Source organism: Cuculus canorus, chromosome 14 (genome assembly GCF_017976375.1).
Source record: "Cuculus canorus isolate bCucCan1 chromosome 14, bCucCan1.pri, whole genome shotgun sequence".
Classification (NCBI taxonomy): Eukaryota; Metazoa; Chordata; class Aves; order Cuculiformes; family Cuculidae; genus Cuculus; species Cuculus canorus.
Genome location: NC_071414.1, coordinates 16,482,831 through 16,503,447, shown reverse-complemented (window position 1 = coordinate 16,503,447; position 20,617 = coordinate 16,482,831). Strand labels below are relative to the sequence as shown.

Sequence of the window (20,617 nt, the reverse complement as noted above, 5' to 3'; positions counted from 1 at the left end):
TAGATTGAGATCTGGAAAAGATTTTTTCCCCAGTTCACAACTTGTGTTTGCAAAATGTAATGATCACCCCAAATATGAAATGCGTGTGCTATCACAGTACTTCTGCGAGCATAAATTTTCTTTTTATGGCTTCAGCAGCACAATTCACTTTCTGTTGCTTCCTGTAGATGGTATCTGTTGAGCTAATCGTGTTCAAACCTTGCTATGATTTATTAATGCCATGCGAATTCTAGTTTGCCTGTTAATTCTAATGCTTTCACCTGCTGATGCCGGTTCTTATTCTTGCTTCTTGTGGAGAACGTAGGATGGATGTAAGTGACCTTTCTCCTATTTTGAGTTCTGTAAATGGATGGGAAATTTTCCCCAAATTCACCAAACTTTGCAGCTGCAGGATATTTTCGCGTCCTGCTTTTTTTTCCTCCCAAGCCCCAGTGCAGTCTGGCAGCACCATACTATTCATCGCTTGGCTGGCAGTGCAAGACGTAGCATGCTCCGAAATTGCTTCCCAGTCCATCTCTGCAATAGATCAGCAGGGAGCTCCGAGATGAGGAGTGTGGCCTGTAACTCCTCTAAGATTTACTATGTCGTATTCAGGGCTGTATTCACATTTCTCTGAATATACAGGGATTTTTCTTGTCTAAAGCACAAATAAAATAATCCTCTCCTTAATCCTGTCAGCACCGATCTTTCAATAGCCAGCAGAGGCCACTCTCCTGGTGACTGAGGTCTTTCTCATGGGCAGCTGCATCCAGAAGCTTCCAACTTTTGCAAATGTAGTGCAGCATACGGTTTGGCCAATTCGTGATGACAGAAAAGCACCTGCCTGTGAACTGGCACAGAACTGGCATCCAGAGATACTGGAATTGTCTGTCTAGCTCTGCCTTTCATTTTTCCTTGCCTAAAACTGATAAACCTCTTGCATTCATCTTCCCACAGGCTAAAGTGCAGCTACTGCAATTTTATAAGGTTCTTGAAGGATTACTAAAGAAATTTAAAATCTTCCTAAGGTGCTAATAATGTTAGGCTGTATCTCTCAGAACAAGCTACCAGCTCTGATAGATAATTGAAGTATAAAAGCTCAGGTTGAGAAAAGTCACTGTACCTTACGTAGTCTGAACAGGGAATCCAAAATACTGCTTACCAGGCTTTAAACCTTCACAGTCGGAAGATATGCAGGGACAGGTCCTTAGATTTTAGGTACAGGGCTGAGCATACAGCTTGTTTAATAAGCAATTATGGTACCTGTTGATGTATTTGCTGACTAAATTCAAAGCATAAGTAAGTGCTTTTGGAACTTTTTTTTTGATGAGTAATTGAAAATAACACACCTCTCTCTTTCTCTCCATTAAAGAAATCACTCTTAAAATTGCCCAAATGAAATAGTAGCATTGCTAGAAATTAAGCGTTTTTAATAGCATTTCCTCAGTAAGACAGGCGCCAGACAAAGCTGTCTCTTTTTTTTTTCCCCTTATGCATTAGTGTAATTTCAGTAGGGTGCATCATCCCAGCAGCAGGGATTCATCTATCTACATTTAGGTGTCTCTTACTATGGATCTGATTGTCAAGATTCTGTTTTTCGTTGGTAGAGGCCAACAGATACGCTGGGGTGCAATCCATCTCATATTCAGATAGCTGTCACGAAACCGGTCAGAGGAGTAGTCAGATTTTAGATGCCTACAATGTGGGAATCTAATGTGAAATGAGATGGTTTCCCACCTGGTATGTTTATGTCTTGACATTTCTACATCAACAAAATTTCCCAGCTGGCAGTTTTCAAATAATGGAGAATTTTAGGGTTATTTTTTTAAACTTAAATGGAAATGTAAGCAAGTCAGCTTTAGGTGACATAAATGGGTTTTTTTTCTCGTTTTAGTCCCTCGAAGGGGAAACTTACGCTTGTATTTTGTCCCTTTGAATTATATAGGCTGTAAGGAAAAGTGGAACAGAATGTATTAAGAGTTGCACTCCCTTACAGGAAATGAACACCAAACAGTTCAAATTGCCTCAGCGATTAGAATAAATGTTTCAGTTTGAAAGCATGTTATTGAAATGGCAGTTCGCATCACCATTAGCAGTCCCTGCACAGAAAAGCTGTGTAATGCCTTTCCCTACAACAGATTTCCCGAAGCCGCCCTGAGTAACAGCTCAAATTGGACATACAGTTAACCAGTCCCAGTTTTGCAGTGAATTCAGCACGTGTTCATCATCTCTTAGGATACAATCCTTGGTATTTATTACCTTTTAATGAAGTGCATCATCACTGTAATAAAAAGTGTATCATCAGGTTTAGAACCTTGAAAGCCAAATTCTGGCATCTTGCAATTGCTGCCCAGGACACTACTTTCATGGATAGAACTCGTACATCATGGACAGCTAAAAAAAGGGAGGCTAAAGGCAAGGGAAGCTGCTGAGATGAAGCTGCCTCTTGTATCAGTATCACTTGCTAGTGCAAATCCATGCTTGTCTTTTTTAAGTATAAACTTCAGTTAGACAGAGGAATAAATAGTAGTTGGTATAATCTGTGCATTTCACCAGGACATTACAGCAGTAACATTGCTTACAAGCTAATAATTAAAATAAGAACATTTGATCAGTATATTTTCCTACTCTTTTAGCTAGTGAATATTCTAAACATTCTAAACACCATCTTGCATTATGAAATGGTAAATTCTGAAACGTATAAAACATAAAATTAGAAAACTGACCACAAGAATATTAATTGCAGCTATATCCTGGGTATTGGGCAGGGGTAGCCACATGTTCTTACAGCCTCTTGCAGTCTGAGTTGCTTGGAACTGAAAGTCCAATTTGTATTAAAGAGGGAAATCAGTCTTTATGCTGTACCTCGAAATGATAAAATGTGTATTCATTGACTAGACTACAGATAAGAACATCATGAATTCAAGGGCTTTCCAAAGAGCAGCCTGGCTTTACCTGCCACGATACCACGCCTTCTGGCTTTGATGCCTAATTTGCAAATCCAGTTTGGTAATTTCTCACCAAGCCCATGCTCCTTTCTTAAGATTTGCTGTGACCGAATCCTCTTATTAGAGTTCTGCTTCTGTATGACATCATCTCTTCCCGTCTATATTTATCACTGTCTCTTCTATGCATGCTGTAATAGATACCCCATCAGTAAATACAGGTTATTCCTTGTGTTCCCTCCTAATTTTCTAGGCAGGTTGATTTCAATCACATGGATTTTTCAGTCTCGTGTTTGGTTGACCAACTGGCTTTGATCAATATTCAAAGGAATAAATTCATGGCTAAGCACAAAGGCGTCGTCAGTGCTGTTCTATACATATTGTACCAAAGTAAAATTCTGTTTATTCTGTACATTCAGGATTTTATCAATTGAGCTCAATAGACTTCTCTGGATAGGTACACATGATCTTCAGATACTTGATTAATCCATTTTAATTTACTATTCATAGATAAAACTTGCCAGCCTTCGTCTAAAACAACATAAAGGGTAGCGTGCTGCTTGTAGTCTCATACAGCGCCAAAGAGTTTTTTCAATTGTCAGGGATCAGCAAGGACAACATACATTTCTTTTTCATCTGAGTAGTGTACAGATGAGGCTTTTGATTTTGAAGTGACTTGTAAGAGGCACTGGCAATTATAGGTGTCACTGGATTGAGGTATTTGTTTATACCAGAATTGGTTTTTGAGAGTTGAGATCGTATTGGACGATAGATGCTAAATGTAATATCGGTTATACTTGTTCCCTCTTGGCAGAGTATTTGGTCGGTTTTAATTAATGAAATCCCACCCCCACCGCACACATTCCCCCTGCCTCCCACCACCAATTAAACATCAGTGTAGTTTCCCAGGTCAATATTTCAAGGCAGTGCTGATGAAATAAGCTGTCAAGTAATAGTGAAAGGGGAGAGTGTTGGTAGGTGAGTTTAACACATACTCTCTCCAAATGCCAAATTATGGAACAACTAGATTTTCAGAAAATTAATTGGATATTGAATCCTCTGAGTCATTTGAAGTGAGATGAACAAGTCTTTCCTCAGAGAGGAGGATGTAGCCTAGAGGCAAATTGAATGCTGTCTGCAAGCTGAATTAGCAATGAGAGCTGGGCAAAGATTTAGTGGGGAAGATTAGGATTGTTTTATATCAGCAAGTAGACAACCTGTGATTAAAGTACCAAGAGGTACTGGCATGCTGAAATACAGTAGTATTCTGTACTTCAGAATACTCTGTTGTACTTCAGTTGCACTTAGCAGCTTTAAAGTAATGTATGTGCTAGAGATACCGATGGGGTCAGTGGGCCCACAGAAGACACAACGCTCGAGAAGAATCTGTGGTACTTCTGTCTCTTAGTACTTTTTTCTCTGTCGTGCGTTTTCTAAGGGCATTAGTTAACTGGTAATTTTTAGGTGGTTTTTTATTTTTTTACTGAAAGATGCACGGTATATAGAGCCTTCTGTTCTTCACATGATATTAAGTGTTCATTGAGGGCTGCTCAGATGGGTGTTCTCTGCTAAAGAGTTGCCTCAGCAGTCTGTAATTCGTACAGGAAGAGCACATATCTTTATTTTAGAGTCATCACAGCTATCACACTGTTTGATGCTCACTCACATTCTGCTTCATTAATTGTTCTACATTTGCTTCCTTTTCTTGCCAGCCCGCTTAGAACAGATCCCCAGTGTATCTCCATTAAAGCCTATATTGGTTTCAATCACATGGCAGATGACTTCATGCCCTGTTCCCCTGCTATCTGTGTTGTACAAATTACGTCTTGAATACTCCTTTCAAATGTTACCGAAATACTGGCTGCACTGTTGCCTTTCTAATGAAATGACAAATATTTTTATTTATTTATTTGTTTGTTTATTTAATTGCCTTGGATTTGGAAACCTTATGGTGCTGGAGGGGAAGCAACTAGACACGGGAGCGTGGGCACAGCTTGAGCTGTCATTAATCAGCAGCAACGGTTCCCGAAGGACTTTCTATCTGTTTCCACTAAATCTGAGCCTGTGTTCTGCATTTGTGTGCCAAGGTGTGGCCTAGGACAGTTGATAATAGGCATGCTTAATTTCAAAGAAATAGTAAAAGGAGCCTCAAAGCTTTTAAGTATTGATAGGTAATGTAATTCTAATTAAATGGGTAACCTAGTCTAATAAAATGACTTCCAGATGACCTTCTTCGGGAGGGCCAAAAGCTTCCGTCCTCAAAGACAGTCTGGTGAGCTGTGAGTTTCTCTGTCTCTGGTTTCAGCTGCAGAAAGATGTGGGATCATTCCAGGCGATATAAAGGATATGTTGTATGGCAAATCCACACGTATGACTGTAGCACTGGACAAATTGAAGCATAACTTTGGAGCTACATGCGCTGTATAGATATCAGTAGTTATGCAGTGCCTTTAAGATTTTTTTCTTCCTCTGTTGCTTGTGTGTACATTTATGAATGCACATTGTCATCTTTAAATTAATTTGGAGAAACTGGTAAGTGAAGCATGCAACAAATCCACTATTCTTTATTAGCTAATTATCTGGTTGTGAGTCCCAGCATTCAGCAGTTCAAGCAAATAATGTAGATGTGAATTATTCATTTCATGAGAACTGCCTTTGTAGGTAAGAATGAAAGATTCCAGCTGTTCCTGGCTCCTCTTTCTGATAGCCCTATCAAGCATGAGTGACAAAGATACTGGAACCATAACTGCACGTGGAGATAAGGTCATTGTTCCCTATTAGTTGCCATTTCCTCTTCTGGAATACAGTAGGAGCAGTCATAGTGCCAAGCTGTAGCTTTACTATCATGACAAGAATATTTCTGTCTACAGTTGATTTATTTCTGTTTGTTTCTTTTCCATTTGTGCTTTTTCTTTCCCTCAAACATGTCAGCAGTAGAGTAGAAGTATTTTAATCTTCCCAAGTGATCAAAGCTGCTGTTCAGAGAAGCCTCGAGTTTCCCTGCTGTCCTATTGATCCTATCTTATAAATCGTTTAACAAAACTCATATAAAAGAAGAAACTGAAATCCTGATCCCAAAGAAACCAAAACTTCCACTGGTCTATGGTAATAGCCAATGTTTCTTCATTAAAAGATAATTATCTATAAATATGTGGCCATTTTAAAATCTGCACGTTCTCTGGTACGGGCACTCAGTGCTTTCCATAGAGGTAATGGTTGTTCTTTGTGGATGTAGGTGCCATTTCTGTGGCATTTCTTAAGGCTGCCAGGTAATGCCATCAGAGGAAGTTGGGGATAAACAGCACCTCACAGGATCAGCGCTCCACCTGTACGCTCTGGGATTTTAGTGCAATTAAAAACTTACTTGAGGTTACTGACAGAAAAGAGACTATATGATCATTTTGCTCCACTACAAAACATGACAGTCCACCGCCGGTAAAAATGCACAGCACTCTTCCATGTTTGTAGTCATGAGCCTGCCGAGCGTTCTCCTCATTTGTTCGCTTTCTCAGGCTGCAAGTAAATAACGAGGGTCAGTAAAGCCCTTCTAGCTACGGCCTTTTGGCTTTGTTCTGTTTCATTATGAAACCAAATGATCCAGAAACCCACCTGAAAATTAGTTAAATGGTGTGAAATTTAGACACGCTAACAAATCACCAGTAGCAGAACGTGCTGAGTTTCAAATCATCCTGCAGCCTGAGAGACTGCTAAATTGATTAGCTTGATAGAAAACTCGAGACAATCCACTGAAGAAGAATCTTCCGAAGCAGTGACATTGGCACTTTGACACCTACTGTTCTGAAGTGATTGCCAAGCCCTTAAAAAAAAAAAATCGATCTATATTTTAATGTCAGTGCCACCATCCACCTTCAGCAAATAGCGAGAGCCAGAAGTAAAGGTTGCACACTTTCTAATGGCCACGTCCCATATAGATTCTTCCATGTTTAAGGAGTCTGTTATGCCTAATAAGTATCTTGACTGTTACTAACGGTTCAGCTTGCATTGGAAGACCTGATATGGTAGTCTTCCTTTAGAGAAAAAAACAAATCATGAAGATTTGTGAGCCATTTAAAAACCTACAGGGCATGAAATTGATACTGTGTGAGAAAGAGAGAAAGGAATCCCCTCATTAGGTCTTGTGCATTAGTGCAAAGGCTGTTGCTGTAGTTTAAGCTGAGTTCTTGTGATATATTCTCATAGCTTATTTATACCGGATGTACACATGGAACAATACATTAAAATACTGGTATTTCTTTTAATTTTAAATGTTTTTTTTTTAATGTTTTCACCTTTTACTTTTTTATTGCATATGTATTCTGTATGAAAGAGCAGTGGTCGATCATGTAAATATCTGAATTAAGTACCCTGAACTGAAACGCTGACTCCCTGCTTCCAAGTGGTGATGTATAACATAACGGTGCTCAAGCGTTATGGGCACAATTACATTTTTACTCTGTTGTTGATGAACTTGGGGTACTGAACACTGAGACTGCTTCTGTGGAAACAGTAGAAGCTGATGTGACTGTTTCTTTCCAAGATTTGAGATTGGGAGTCAATTGGGCTATAACTTAACTGCTGCTTAGGCTTACTAATTTGGATAGCTGTTCCCCACTTCTGTATCTCGGTCAATAAAGTTAATTTAATATTGAAAGTGTTGAAAAAGAGTCAGAGCAAAGAACATGAAGCTTTTAGTTAATTTTTTCCTCTCCTGCACACTTGGAATATTCAGGTTCTCTACAGTCTTTGCTCTGCCATGACTTAGAGTGAAGGAAAATTTTGAGTTAGGTTTTCCAGCAGCAGCTCTGTCCTGGAAAGTACTGTGCAATCAGCTGGAAAAATGATCCTGCCCAAATTATGAATGCAAATTCATTCATTATGCCAGAAAAACACATTTTCTCTGAACAGATTTTACTGTTTGGCTATGGTAAAATCAAACTAAATTCATTTTCCAGTTCAATGTCAGCCCAAGTAACACATGGGGAGTATTGCAAATCCCACGGGAGAGGGAGGAGGAATCAGAATGGAACAGAGATACTCCCTCATTGTCAGTCCATCATACTGTACAGATTGTTCCACCCTCTTCTTGCAGTAGAGAAGACCTCTTTGTAGTGGCGCACGCTTATTAAAATGCCAATTTACTGACTAAAAGCAAATAGAAATATATTCTGCAGAAGAAGCAGTGGGATGGATAAATTGTGCTGAAGTACAGTTTCTGTTCCCTTAACATCCCAGCGCATTTATATAAATGGAAATATTTTTTTTCTCCTTAATGCTAAGGTCACAGTTACACTGTTTCTATGTTTTGACTGTTATTTTTCAACTAGGATCTTGCTTGAAATTGGCAAAGCATCTGGCAGTGAAGTGTGGGAGGGGATAGCGGTTTCAGGTAACATTTGCGATGTATCAGATCAAAACTGAATGCAGTTAATTAACTTAGAATTGTAACAGTAGTTCCTGCCAGTGTCCTCCCTCTTTCCCATCTCCCATCCCCAAACCACCATAAGGCTGTTTCTTGTTCTTCATGTTATTCTTGTTTCAAATTTGAGGCAATGCCTACCGATATGTCTAGAGATAGATCAGACAAGTTGACGCTGGAAATGTAACATATATTCCCTGAAAGTGAGTAAAACCCAGTTTCCAATTCCATTGTTACTTTGTGCTTGAATTATTCAGCATTACTGATAGACACGGTTCCTTTTTATTAGAACTCTATGTTTCATCTTTGTTCCAATAAAAAGTAACATGTACATCAGGAACCCTGAATAATTCAGTGTTATTTCCTAACTCAGGAAGCTTTTTTTCAAGGCTTTTCTTTCCTAGGTGTTCCAGAAATCAAGCAATTCTCTTATGAACAGTTGCTCTTCTGTTGTAGAAGTGGATTTTAGCCACCATGCTGAGTGCAAAGTTACAGAGTTTGCTATTGTATTGCCTGAGGCAGCTTGGATTCTTTCTCTGTGGGAAAAGGACAAAACAACATTTTAGATATTCCAGACAGTAAAACTTTAAGTCTTCATGAAGAATCGTTTTTTTCAGAATTATTTTAGTTAATTATTGGCAAGAGAAGTAGCAGTTCTCCTCAGTTGAATAACATCGTCATCAATATATAATTTTTTGAGATATATAAAGCATTTTCATTAAACTGTAAATCCATTTAAAGCCTTCTAAATGTTGGCTTTGTGTGTTTACAAGTTATCACCAATCGTTTATCAGAAGACGTATCAAAATGCTCTGGAATGCATTAATGAGACTAGAATTTTAGCCTGGTATGCATTTGCCAGAAGACTATAAAATGCCAACTACAAAGTGTGTTGATTTAGTAACAGCTCTGTAGAGGCGCTCTTTTGGTGTTAAAAATTAATTTTGAGGTCTCAAAACCAAGAGAGGAACTGTAGGCTGTGTGAATTAATAGCTGATCATCAGTTTCCACACTTCTGTAGCAACTAGATTGTAGCAAGAAAAAAAACCTGTGGAAGAACCCAATGTTGTAGGGTTTTTTTTCCTTCTGTATGTATTGTTCTGCAGAGCTGTACATATCCTGTAACTTCGTATTTTCATTGCTATCATAGCAGTAGACACTTCTAAATTGCAATGCTACTGCTCTTTGTTGTGACTGCTTTTGGTCTTCCAACCCATTTGACAATCTGCTATTTCCACTTCTGAAATTTGCTGCTTATTTTACCTTTTCATTCCATTCTGCGCTGAGACGTCACCAATCTCCTACTCTTTAGAAACTCCCAATCTCAAAATTTCTGCCTTTTGCACAGTTGCAGCAATTGCTGGTCAATTCCAGCAGAGTTGAGTTAATTTTTACAAAATATTGTTGTAGTTCATGAATTTTCATCTTTCTGATCTAGTGGGACATGTCGCGGCCCATGGGAGGGAGGTTGGAACTGGATGATCTTTAAGGTCCCTTCCAACCCAAACTATGCTTTGTTTCTCTAATTCTATTTGTTTCACACTAGAGATTCTCTCTTGCACTGTGGTGTGAGGAATGGTATTAGATACTTACTGATTTTCACAGCACTTCTTTCTGATAAACTCATGCAGGAAGAAGGAGTTCTCTTTGTTGAATTTATATTTACTGTACTTTAGAACCAGCCAGGACAGGTGTTTGTCCTTTCATTTATCTCCTATTTAAGCCTTTTCCGGATATCGATGATATGACTAATTGATTATCCATAGAGGAGCTTTGTCTTTTCCTACTAAGGTAATTCCTCTCAAAAGCAATGAAAATTACAGTAAACTACAGTCTATTAGGTTAGCCAACCTTCAGCCAATTTACACTTTTGATGTGTTTTGTGTTGTATAGATTTCTAGGTTATGTACAAGCCATGAGTATGAGCAGCAGCACTCTGTAGGGGTTTGTTACTGGTCAAGTCTCATGTCTAAAATCCCTGTAACTTTGTAATTCTAGTGGTTTCTTCTGATAAAAAAATTCTTTACCTTTAAACTTACAAGTCTGATTTTTCTATTTCATCCCTAATCCAGAGACACTGCAGAATGCTGCCCGCCTTGCAAGGCTTGTATCAGGTTGACGGGGACTGCTTCCATGTCATAAGGCTAAAACCACTCTTCTTTTCATCATGAAATCAGTCTTTGAAAAAGCTTTTATTTCTGTGTTTGTTTTGCTCGGTGCACACTAAAACTAATGTAATATGGAAACAAATCTTCCTCTGTTGATGTAGAAAAAGTGTTTTGCCCACGTTTCCATGGAAACAATCAGACTCCCATAAATGAACATGAAATGGCTCTTAGTTCTGCAGAATTCAGCTGTTTTGAAATCATTACATTACAATTCATTCATGGGGGGGCTTTGCTTGTGTTCTGTGATGCTTTCCAGGAGTCCCAAGGTGGTTTATAGACAGGTAGACTGCTATCCCTGCTTTAAATGCTGAAAAAGAGAGGGAGGCGTAGAGTGACTAACTCGTTTATCCAAAGGCACACAAAAAAAAAAATGATAGAACAAGAAGGCAACGTTAATCGTGTCCTTTCCTTCCCACCCCATGGATCAGGACAGCCACTGTCCATGCACGAAGATGCTAAGATCAAGAGTGAAGTTGGTAGTTCTTCTGTCGCATGCTGTTCCAATGAATGCTATCCATATCGTACCTCGTTAATTAAGCGTAAAATGAGCTCCTATTTTTTACAGCTGATAGTGATTGGGGGCTGAATTCTGTTCCTCTTCTCCTAGCAATAAGTGAAGGAACTTAGTGGACGAAGTAGAGGATTTCCCATTTCCAGGGCAGAGTATCTTGCCTGGTTTAACATTTCGATATGAGTATGTAGAGGTAGGCAGGGTGCCCGGCTGAGAATTGCTGTGACTGTAACAACATTGACATTTAGTCTGTCGACAAATAGAGCAAATTCATCAGCCTTTCAGAGAATTCATAAGCAGAATTTGCATGGCTTGCCTAGCTCCCTACAATGCTGCCTTGGAAGAATTGTAATTACACAGCGGTTTGGCCCTCATTTTTTACTATTTGCTGATGGAATCAGTCATAACAGTAATGCACTTTTGCTTCCGTGTTACCCTCAAAATACAAGCATTAAAATAGATGTTATTCATGTTTTCAAATGAGATTTAATGACATAAAATATCCAATGAAGGATCATTAAGATTTGTTTGGTAAGAGATTTTTCTCTGAGAAAAAAACAGAGGAGTTCTGTATCCACTTATATTTGATTCAGTTTTGTTTATTTTCTACTCGTAGTTCACAGTATTACACTTTATTGTAGTTCTTATTCAAAGTTGGAGGAGGGTTCAGTTTCTCACACGCTATCTATCTCTATTAAATCACTGTAATTATTTTCCCATGGTATTATTGCTTAAGTTAAAGTATAAATTACAACAGCCTCAGAAGTATTACAGAAGTGTTTAATGACGTGTGATACAACTTCTCTCCAAGAAAATATATGTTTGTATTCCTCTGACATGGGAAAGGTTTATCTTTAATTATGCATGAATAATTAAAAATATTATTTTCTGAAGGTATAACCTGTTTGTTTTCATAGACTTTGGAGTGAAATAACTTCTATTAAATGAAATTCCACGAAATGCATGACAATTCATTCCAGTGTAACAGAAAGCTGCAATAGTCTAGGTTAGTTCACAGGAAGTAATATATTCATCATTTCAGAATTACCAGAGCATTGTGAAGTCAAGGCGTTTGGAAATCTCAAAGTTATTTTACATATACTTTCATTTTTTTTGTAATAACTGGGAGTTTTTTGATGGCTTTGTTTTTTTAAAATCCTTTTTGTTTATGTTTTCAGTATTTCCCCAGCACCAATGAGAATAAAATCTTACTGTCTTTTAGAGAGGAAAGCAAAGTTCCTTTCTGGTACTAGGAACTGGAGATGGAAGGGAATCAGCTGGTGTCACAGGAGCCAATTTCAGTCACAGATATGGAAAATGCAGCCTTGGCATCTTGGGAAAATAAAATCTTATGATCATTTCACAAGCTGTTATCCTCTAGCGAGTTCTACTACTGTGGAGATCCATGTGCTTTCTTTTCCCTTTTTCCTTACGTTCGTTTGTTAGGAAATTGAGCTTGGAAGTCTGAGGGAGCGTATTTTGTTCTAGAAGAGGTATGGCTGGGCTTGGAGGTACCCGACGGGCAGGGGAGGTGTAATAGATCTCCTGCAGAAAGAGCCACGCCTGCTGTGGCACAGCTGGGAGAAGCTGGTAGGGTGGAGATCATCTGGAGCGAGTGTCGGGATGCCCGGGGTTAGAGATGCTGACTGCGTTGTTATGGGGTACCTCTGAAAAGCATCCAGAAGGCTGAGCCTGACCGAAACAGTCATGGATTTAGCTCTGCTCCTGTGCTGAGGGTCTGTTAAGACAAGATTCTGCAGGCCTGCGCCCTCCCTGCACGGCAAAAGGAAAGGTTTCTTCAATTTCTCGTGTTCCAACTAAAAATTAGAGTGGCCTTTTGAAGCTCTCTACTTCCGTCCCAGGGAGCTTGAAGCTGGAGATCCCAGGGATTTTTGGGAATCTAAGACAGGAACTGTCGAGATGCTGTCATTAAACATATGCCAAAGCCCTGTGAGTCCCAGAGAATGGGGTTATTTTTGTACCCTCACTTCTCCCTGGAATTAATAATTGAATGGAACATCTGACCAATGTCCTTCTGTCTCTGGGGTTTTTAGGTCTCTTTTGCCTTCAGCTTACCAGGATATGCAGAAACACAGGCTCGGGTGTGACACATGCAAGCACAAGTTATGGCATGATGGAAGCACTTGGAATTTAGAGAAGCACAATGGCACTGCTGCCAGATCGTACTTTATTGAGCCGATGTGAATGCTCTGTACTTGCATCTTGGTTGAACCCTTGCCTTGCAGGCAGGGGAGTTGTTTGTGGAAAGTGCACCTGCTTCTAGCTGAAAAGCAAAGAAAGTACAGAGCTGTATTCGACAGCTACTTTTTTTTCCAGTGTAGAGCAGCATTTGAGATACATTTGCAGTATGTTGAGATATAAATTATAACCATTGATTATCAGAAATCAAACTAGCAGTTTCTCTTTTATGACTCTTTAGAAAATCAACTTTTTTCTTGTACATGTCTCCTTAGCTGTTGCTAGCAAAATTCCTGCATCGAATGTTGTGGCTGATCATAACATCTGTAAACAGAAGTACATTTCCTAACTCACAATCCTATCTTTCTTTCATCACTGCATCAGATTTCTGTATATTCATCAAGAAAATTCATTTAAATACTCAAATTCTTATCCCTTGTTTTGGAAAGGAAATCTGTACAGTCCTTTGAAGCATCTTTTGCCTTGGATGGCCCTGAGCAATGTCAAAAGCAATTATATATCAGTTACAAGAAATGGTTTTTGAAAGTGCTCATAAAAATTAAAATAGATGTTTCCATGTGCTTTACCATCTTCAGCCTCTCAAATGTTAGTGTGCTCCAAAGCAAAACTACACAAAAATACTGTACAGTGATGGAATACGTGCTGGTAGTTTGAGATGTTGCTGTTTAACTGTCTTAAGAAATTCCATTTACTGAAAATAATTCACATACATGTTTGAAACATTCAAGCCAAGTAATGAATTTTCAGCTGAATTGATTTCTCTATGCAAATTGCTCTGAGTAATTACACAGAGAGTGTATGTGAGAAAGAGACTTAGATATCTGAGCTTGTTAATCGAAGACATGTTCTCCCCTAGACTTGGGGGAGGGCTAACACCAATTTTCTCCCTAATGAAGCAGAATGATTTATGCCAAGATTTGCAGAAGCAGAATAAAAAAACCATTGGTAATTATCTGCAATTGGTATGGGGGAAGGGTTGTAATTTGTTATTAAATTACATGTGTTAAACACAGAATTGTTAACAATAGAACCTCTGAGAAGAAATGTTACATTCGGCTTCAGTAAGGTAGTCTTTGCCACTCGATGTGGTCACTTACCAACCTGTAAAATAAGAAAATCTGGAGAAGGGTATAGGCAGGAACCTTATAAATGGCCTGGAAGTCCATCTTCAGTGGAAGACTTACTTGGGCGTCTTGTTCCTACAAGGGTGATGGGGTAGACCCGTTGCACTTGGGTTGAGCTCCGCTGCCAGTCGACCCTCAGCACAGGTGTTGGCTGGAGTTTCTCTCAGGAGCTTTGAAAACCATTGTGTTTTCACAGAGAAGCAGAGCAATATTCACCGCACTGCCCTTTAAGTCCCTATGTATGGCCATGTTCATTTAAAGGAAAATAAGCATAAATTCATCATCTGCTTTAAAGCTGAGTAGATGTTCTAATTCTGGGCAAAGTCTATGGTGTACGTCAAACAACTGAAATGTTAACACCAAGAACGTTTTTAGCTGTCATGGGTTAGCCATCATGTGTTGAAAACATGCCCTTTTCCTAGCAAAAGTCAAGGGCAAGGTTTGTAGAGATTGTTGATACCTGTTTAAGCTGGCTGCATGGCTTCTTAAATGTTTGCTGTATGATGGTTTTCATGGAAGTATAGAGCAAACTTCCTCCAAGTCACTACTTAACTGCTTTGATCACACTTTCTCTTTGGCTGCAACCATGCTGTAAGTAGAGACAAGACACTGACTTGAAATGTTGCCTCTTTGATCTGAAGTTTGACATGAGCTGCTGTTTGAGCTTCGTGCTGAGTAGGGAGGAGGCCAGGGAAGGAGTCAGCTTTCCACCCCTGTCTGCCCAGACCGCTTGCATTCACAGCTCTCCCTCTTGCACCTTAACCGCTGGCTTGTATAGCCAGGAGCTGTGTTTTCCTTCTGCTGCTTGCTTGTGGAGTATTGCTGGAAACAAGTAGTATGTAACAATATTGAAATGCACACCTATAATATAATGCATCATTTAATTGAGAGGATTAGTTTTATTATCAGTCTTTTTTATCTTAAAATATGCACTAGGATCTCTGCATCGAAGACAGCAGGTCCCATTTTCCAGTTCAACATACCTTTCTCAACAGATGTTCTTTTCTCATATAGGCAGAACAGTTCCAAGGGGATTGCGTAAAAGCAACTGCTCTTGACATTTCATTATGCAGAAGTATTTTTGTCATTGAGTGATCATAGTACTTATTGTCAGACAATTTTGAAAACAAAAAACCCAATATTTACATAATGCCGTTTCTTTTTGATTGTGTAGTTTGTTTCAGCTCCACTAAACAGCTATGAGTTTGAAATTACTCTCTTTCCCCAAATGAATGGTCATAAAAACAAAATCAATCTCATAAATCTTGCCGTGAACTAGTTGTACAGTTTCTGCAGGATTACACATCCATTGCTGCAAGACATTGAGAGCATTTATTTATTATCACCCTTTTAAAGTCAAACGTGTGAAAAATAAATTTACTGTGTTGTGATTAACACAGTGACCCACAGCTGCAGCATTTAGAGCTACGGTCTTACAGAACAACTTCTCCCTGTACTGCCGTTGTCTGAACTAAGGAGTTCCCTCCAAGTCATAAGTCTTCTTTTATAGTGGTAATATATAAAAACATGAAATGTAATAGAAATGTATCTCAAACACTGTTGTTAGGTCTTTGTCCAGCACTGATTTATTTATATTGCAAACTCGCAGCTTCTGGTGAATGATACGGGGAGAGGAGAGGAATGTATGGTTCATGGGCGGGTGTTCTCTGGCTTGTTTCGCAGAGCTGGGAGGAAAAGCGATTTGGGATGCATTTGGTGTTTGCAGTCCATTTGGTATTGGAAAGAGATGTCAACATACTGTTAGGAGGTTGTTAATGGTCTGATGCAACCTCTGGTATTTCTTGTTTACCAATTATTCTGGTATCTCTATGAGGCAACCAGAAGATTTATAGTTTTAATAGAGAACTTAGGTTGCTGTGCATAATAAAAGCTGGACTGAAAGAAAGGAACGCAAGTGTTTTGTTTCTTGATGACAAGATTCTGCACCTCTTATTTTTGAAAGTGGGCCTGCCATCCGTTTGGGTCGCTGCGTATCGATGAAGGCTTTTCCCCTTTGCAGTGCGATCAGCTGAACTATAGAGTAGAATTTTGCTACAGAGCAGAAACTGTAGCCCATCTGAGCACTTACTCATTTGTGATCGGCTGGACAGGAAGTGACTTCAGAGTCGTGTCGGAATAACTGGCCAGAAAGTATCAAGAAAATATACCAGTGGCAGAAATATCAAGATGTTAAGCAATGAAGAGTAAGACTTTTGAGCCAAGATAAAGAGCCAGAAATTACTAAAAAAACTTTGGACCAGCCCTCAGCTACTGCCAGGTCAGATTAACTGACCGTATCGACTTCACCTTCAGTGTCAGTCTAAAGAAAAAGTGGAAAAATATTCACATATTACAGCCAAGCTTAAGATACTTTTGCTATTATTGTGCACGATCCTGGGTAACTGTGTGCAGAATCTTTAGTGTAGGAGAGGGATGGCTGTGTTTTTTCCTTTAAAGCTGATAAAATAACATCTTTATAATGAAAAATTCCATTTTTTTCCTCACTCCTCTTCCCACTTTAATTTATTTATTTGTACTTTCGGCTCTTCATTTTCAGAGATTTCAAACTTATTGCTTTAGGACAAAAAGAACTGTGATGACAAGTATGGTTGTTATGTTTCATCTTATTCCCAGGGGTCTTTTCTTCTGTGGATGATGAGCATCTGCTCCGAGTCATGTAGAAATCTGATTAACAAAGCATGATCTTTGATTAGCATATTTCAGAAATTGTTTCTTATTATGAGCTCTCCTTAGGGCTTGTGTTGCTTAGCAGTAGAACAACCTTCCAAACTTATTTAACACGTTGAGGAACTTCAACAGACATATAAATCCCTATTTTGACCTTTTATGTTTATGTGGATCATGCATTCTGCATAAGTGGAAAAACGTCTGAAGAGGTAATAATCTGGATTGTGGGGGTTTTTTGACGGCTTCTGACAGAGCCCACAGTTTTGCTTGTGTTTAATGAACTTCCTTCTGCTGTGTTGAGCTGTCTGTAAGGGCTGTTTGCAGGGAACAGTAAATGATGTTTCTGTAGTGTGTTCCATTTAAGCATCGTCATGAGCTTTTCTACCATAAATGGGATAATTCCAACAACATAGGTGTGGAAAAGCTTTACTTTTATTATTGCTAGCAGTAGTATTCTTTTCAGATTTTAGAAGCAAGGCACCGAGGTGGAGAGGAGTTGAGGCCTGATTTAGAAGAAAATAGCGACTGGGATTTCCAACCACATCTTTTCTCATTCCTGTACTTCCGACTGAGGACCGTTCTACAATATTTTTCAATAGACAATTTTTTAATTGCTAAGTATTTTAAAGTTGTTTCTTTTAACAGTAATACATTGTGTGGCACTGTTTCAGACCTACTTCAGAAGCGCATATGTTTCTATTGACTTGACAGACCTAAGGAGTTCCTGAAGGGAATATAATTCTTCAATTACAGTAAATTTTGCTATGCAAAAATGCTAAGTATTGAAGCTGTGTGTGATGTCACATGGACCATGGGGGCCTAAATCTTGCCAAACTAGTATTGACTGTCAAGGCTAACCCCACGTGCCCACTTGGGCAGGCTTTGGCTGATGGAAAACTCTGAGCAGAAGCCTGGAGAGTGCTCTCCAGCATCCCAACAGTGTTGGCAGCCCTTAGCCCTGGGCTCCCAGCCAGTTTGCACAAGGGTTTCTGTTGATGCAGCATTTTGCATCACAGATGTGTCACCAGCAAAAGCAGACAATGTGCATGCGCTCCAGTAAAAGAGCAAGGCCAGCTGCAAGCAAGCAAAAGTTCTGGTCATTAAATTTTTTTGTTCAGATATGACCTTTGAATTACATCAACCCACTGAGCCTCTAATCTGGTAACCCTTCACGCTCCAAGGGGCGTTTGCTCATTAAGGGCTTTGCAGAAGGAGGGTATCTCACTCTGCTTTGCAGTTAAGAATAGTCAGGTAGACAGGCAGGTAAGGAAATTGTAGTTTGCCATTTCAATCCCTGTCAAATACCTGCCTCAGTGTTTAGCTCGGGTCTCCAGTGAGAGCACAATGAGAGGATTAAGAATGCGTATCTCCCCCACTGTGTTCTGGGAATGTACAGAGCAGAGGATGGGCTGCTTCTCATGTGCCAGTTAGTCTGACTTAGAAAAGACAGAAAAGGCAACAGGAAAAAAACACCTAAATTTCCTGACAGCCTTTGGTCTTTTCAGGCAAACAGCCCCTGACCCCTCAAATGCTGCCCATATATTTTCCTAATGGCAACTCATTGGATTTTGATGCTTTGTTGTTTATGGTGCAGGAAACAGATGGTCTTTCCTCCTTTCTTGTTCACTTCACCTTTTCTCTCAGTTCTAATGGCTTTAAAAGAAAATGCTTTTGAGGGTTTTGTTTCGTTTTTACCATATCCCCCTGTCTTGCACCAAAGGCATTCCACTCCATACATATGCACTAATGAAGCTCAATTGCCCATCACAAATGGGTAATGGGTGTTAATGTGGTACGAGCTTGTAGCTGTGGCTGTTTAAACCAACACACAACAGCTGCAGCACTTCAGCACTGCAGGAAAAAGAATCCTCTGCTTGTTGGAAGTACATTTGCTGTCATATAAAGACATTTGGTACATAAAAAAATGAAACTTCTTGTACTTCAAATAGTGTCCTTTAAAAGTTTCTTTGATGTTTCAGTAGAAGTGGGAAACTCAGTTTGTGCACTAAGAGCTTTATAGAACCCCAAAAATGGAACTCAGAGTTGCCTGTTTCCCAGAGTGTCCCATGATGTGGGAAAGAAAGGGAGAGGTAAAATGGGATCTGAGGACACACTGAAGAAGACCGGAAAGTCAAATCCATGGCAAAATAATGTCAAAAAAAAGGCTTATCCAGCAATCATTTCTTAAACAAAGGTGAAATTTCTCTGTATGGCTGTGACTTCCCTTCTTCTGAAGCATTCACGTAACCATTTTTTTGAATATTTCTCATTCATTCTACCAGATAAGTCTTATTGCTAATCTTTAGAAGCATCCTTTTGTAAGAGAAGGAATTTAGATGAATAGTCTTTCGAATGGGACTTGATTGCAGAAACGTATTTATAAGTGATTTTCCCAGGTGGGATCAGTGCTCTAATTGGAGTGGTATCCAGCAAAGCACTGCATTACTCCTCTTTATTTCAAAGATTACCAAATCACCACTCATTTAAGGAAGCAGTCTATAGAAACTTGGCAGGAGCAGGCAGGACAACAAATACTGTCTGCCTCTGGTGAGCCTTTGTAGGTCCAGGAGGCTGCTGCGACAGTGCCTCATGCACCAGCATCTTATTGCCTCTGTGAAGGAGCTGCTCATGCCTCCACTAAGTTCAGACCCTCTTCCTCCCTTTGGGTGCTAAACAGGATGATCCCAATTGGAATCCTTATTTTTACCACATCAAACCTCCAATACAAGCTTGGTATCATCATTTATTTGAGGAGAGGGGAAAGGAATGTGCAATTTTAGTATAACCTTGTGTGATGTGCTGATTTCATGTAAGTGGGGCACATGTGATGTGTGTGCACGCACACGCACATGTGTGTTACTCCTCGTGTCCTGGCTAAATACCTTTCTGACCTCAGTCCATGAAGTCTGTTTGCATCATCATTAAGGTACAGCATTATTCACTCGTTCAAGTCAACCCTTGAGCTGCCATGCAGTACATTGTTAGAGAGAGGGAGGTTTTAACCAGAGGATTGGTAAGAGTGAGCATGTTCAGGTGGAAGGTTCATGGATTATTTCCTAATCAAAACTGTAAAAATGGTGCTTTGTGGGTAAACCCTGGTACCCTGTGCTCTCCAATGCAGGACTGTGTGTCAATTCTCCACGTTGTCCAGACTCCTGACTAACTGCAGCACCTCAAGTCATCCCATCACAGTAGAAGGCGAGGAGTTGCCTTTACTGCTGCCTCATCCTTTTCTCCAGCAACTTAAGAATGGTTGAGTTAAAGATTGGTTATTTTATATTCATCCTGGGGCCGGCTGTAGGACTGAAGATACATTTCTGGGCTATGTGTCCCTGTCTGTCCTCAGATCCTGTTAGGTTCCCGTTAGGCTATCGGAGAAAAGGACGAAGCAGCAGCTATTGCTCCTCAGGGAACGGAAGCCTCGCACCAAACTGGGGGTGCTACCGCTTGTTGGAAGGAGAATAAAGAGTGTAAGGACTGACTTTGGAGGAAGAACTTTCCCTAGTGAGCGTCAGCAGGGACAATTCTTTGTGTATATTTGCTCTGAGAGAGCAATTCATAATGCT

The 20,617-nt window shown here is 39.6% G+C and overlaps 1 protein-coding gene across 1 annotated transcript in view; it reads left to right on the top strand.

Moving 5' to 3' along the window:
- Positions 1–20,617, top strand: part of SPOCK1 (SPARC (osteonectin), cwcv and kazal like domains proteoglycan 1) — a 294,412-nt gene that overhangs the window by 148,802 nt on the left and 124,993 nt on the right. The gene's annotated exons all lie outside the window — the stretch shown is intronic.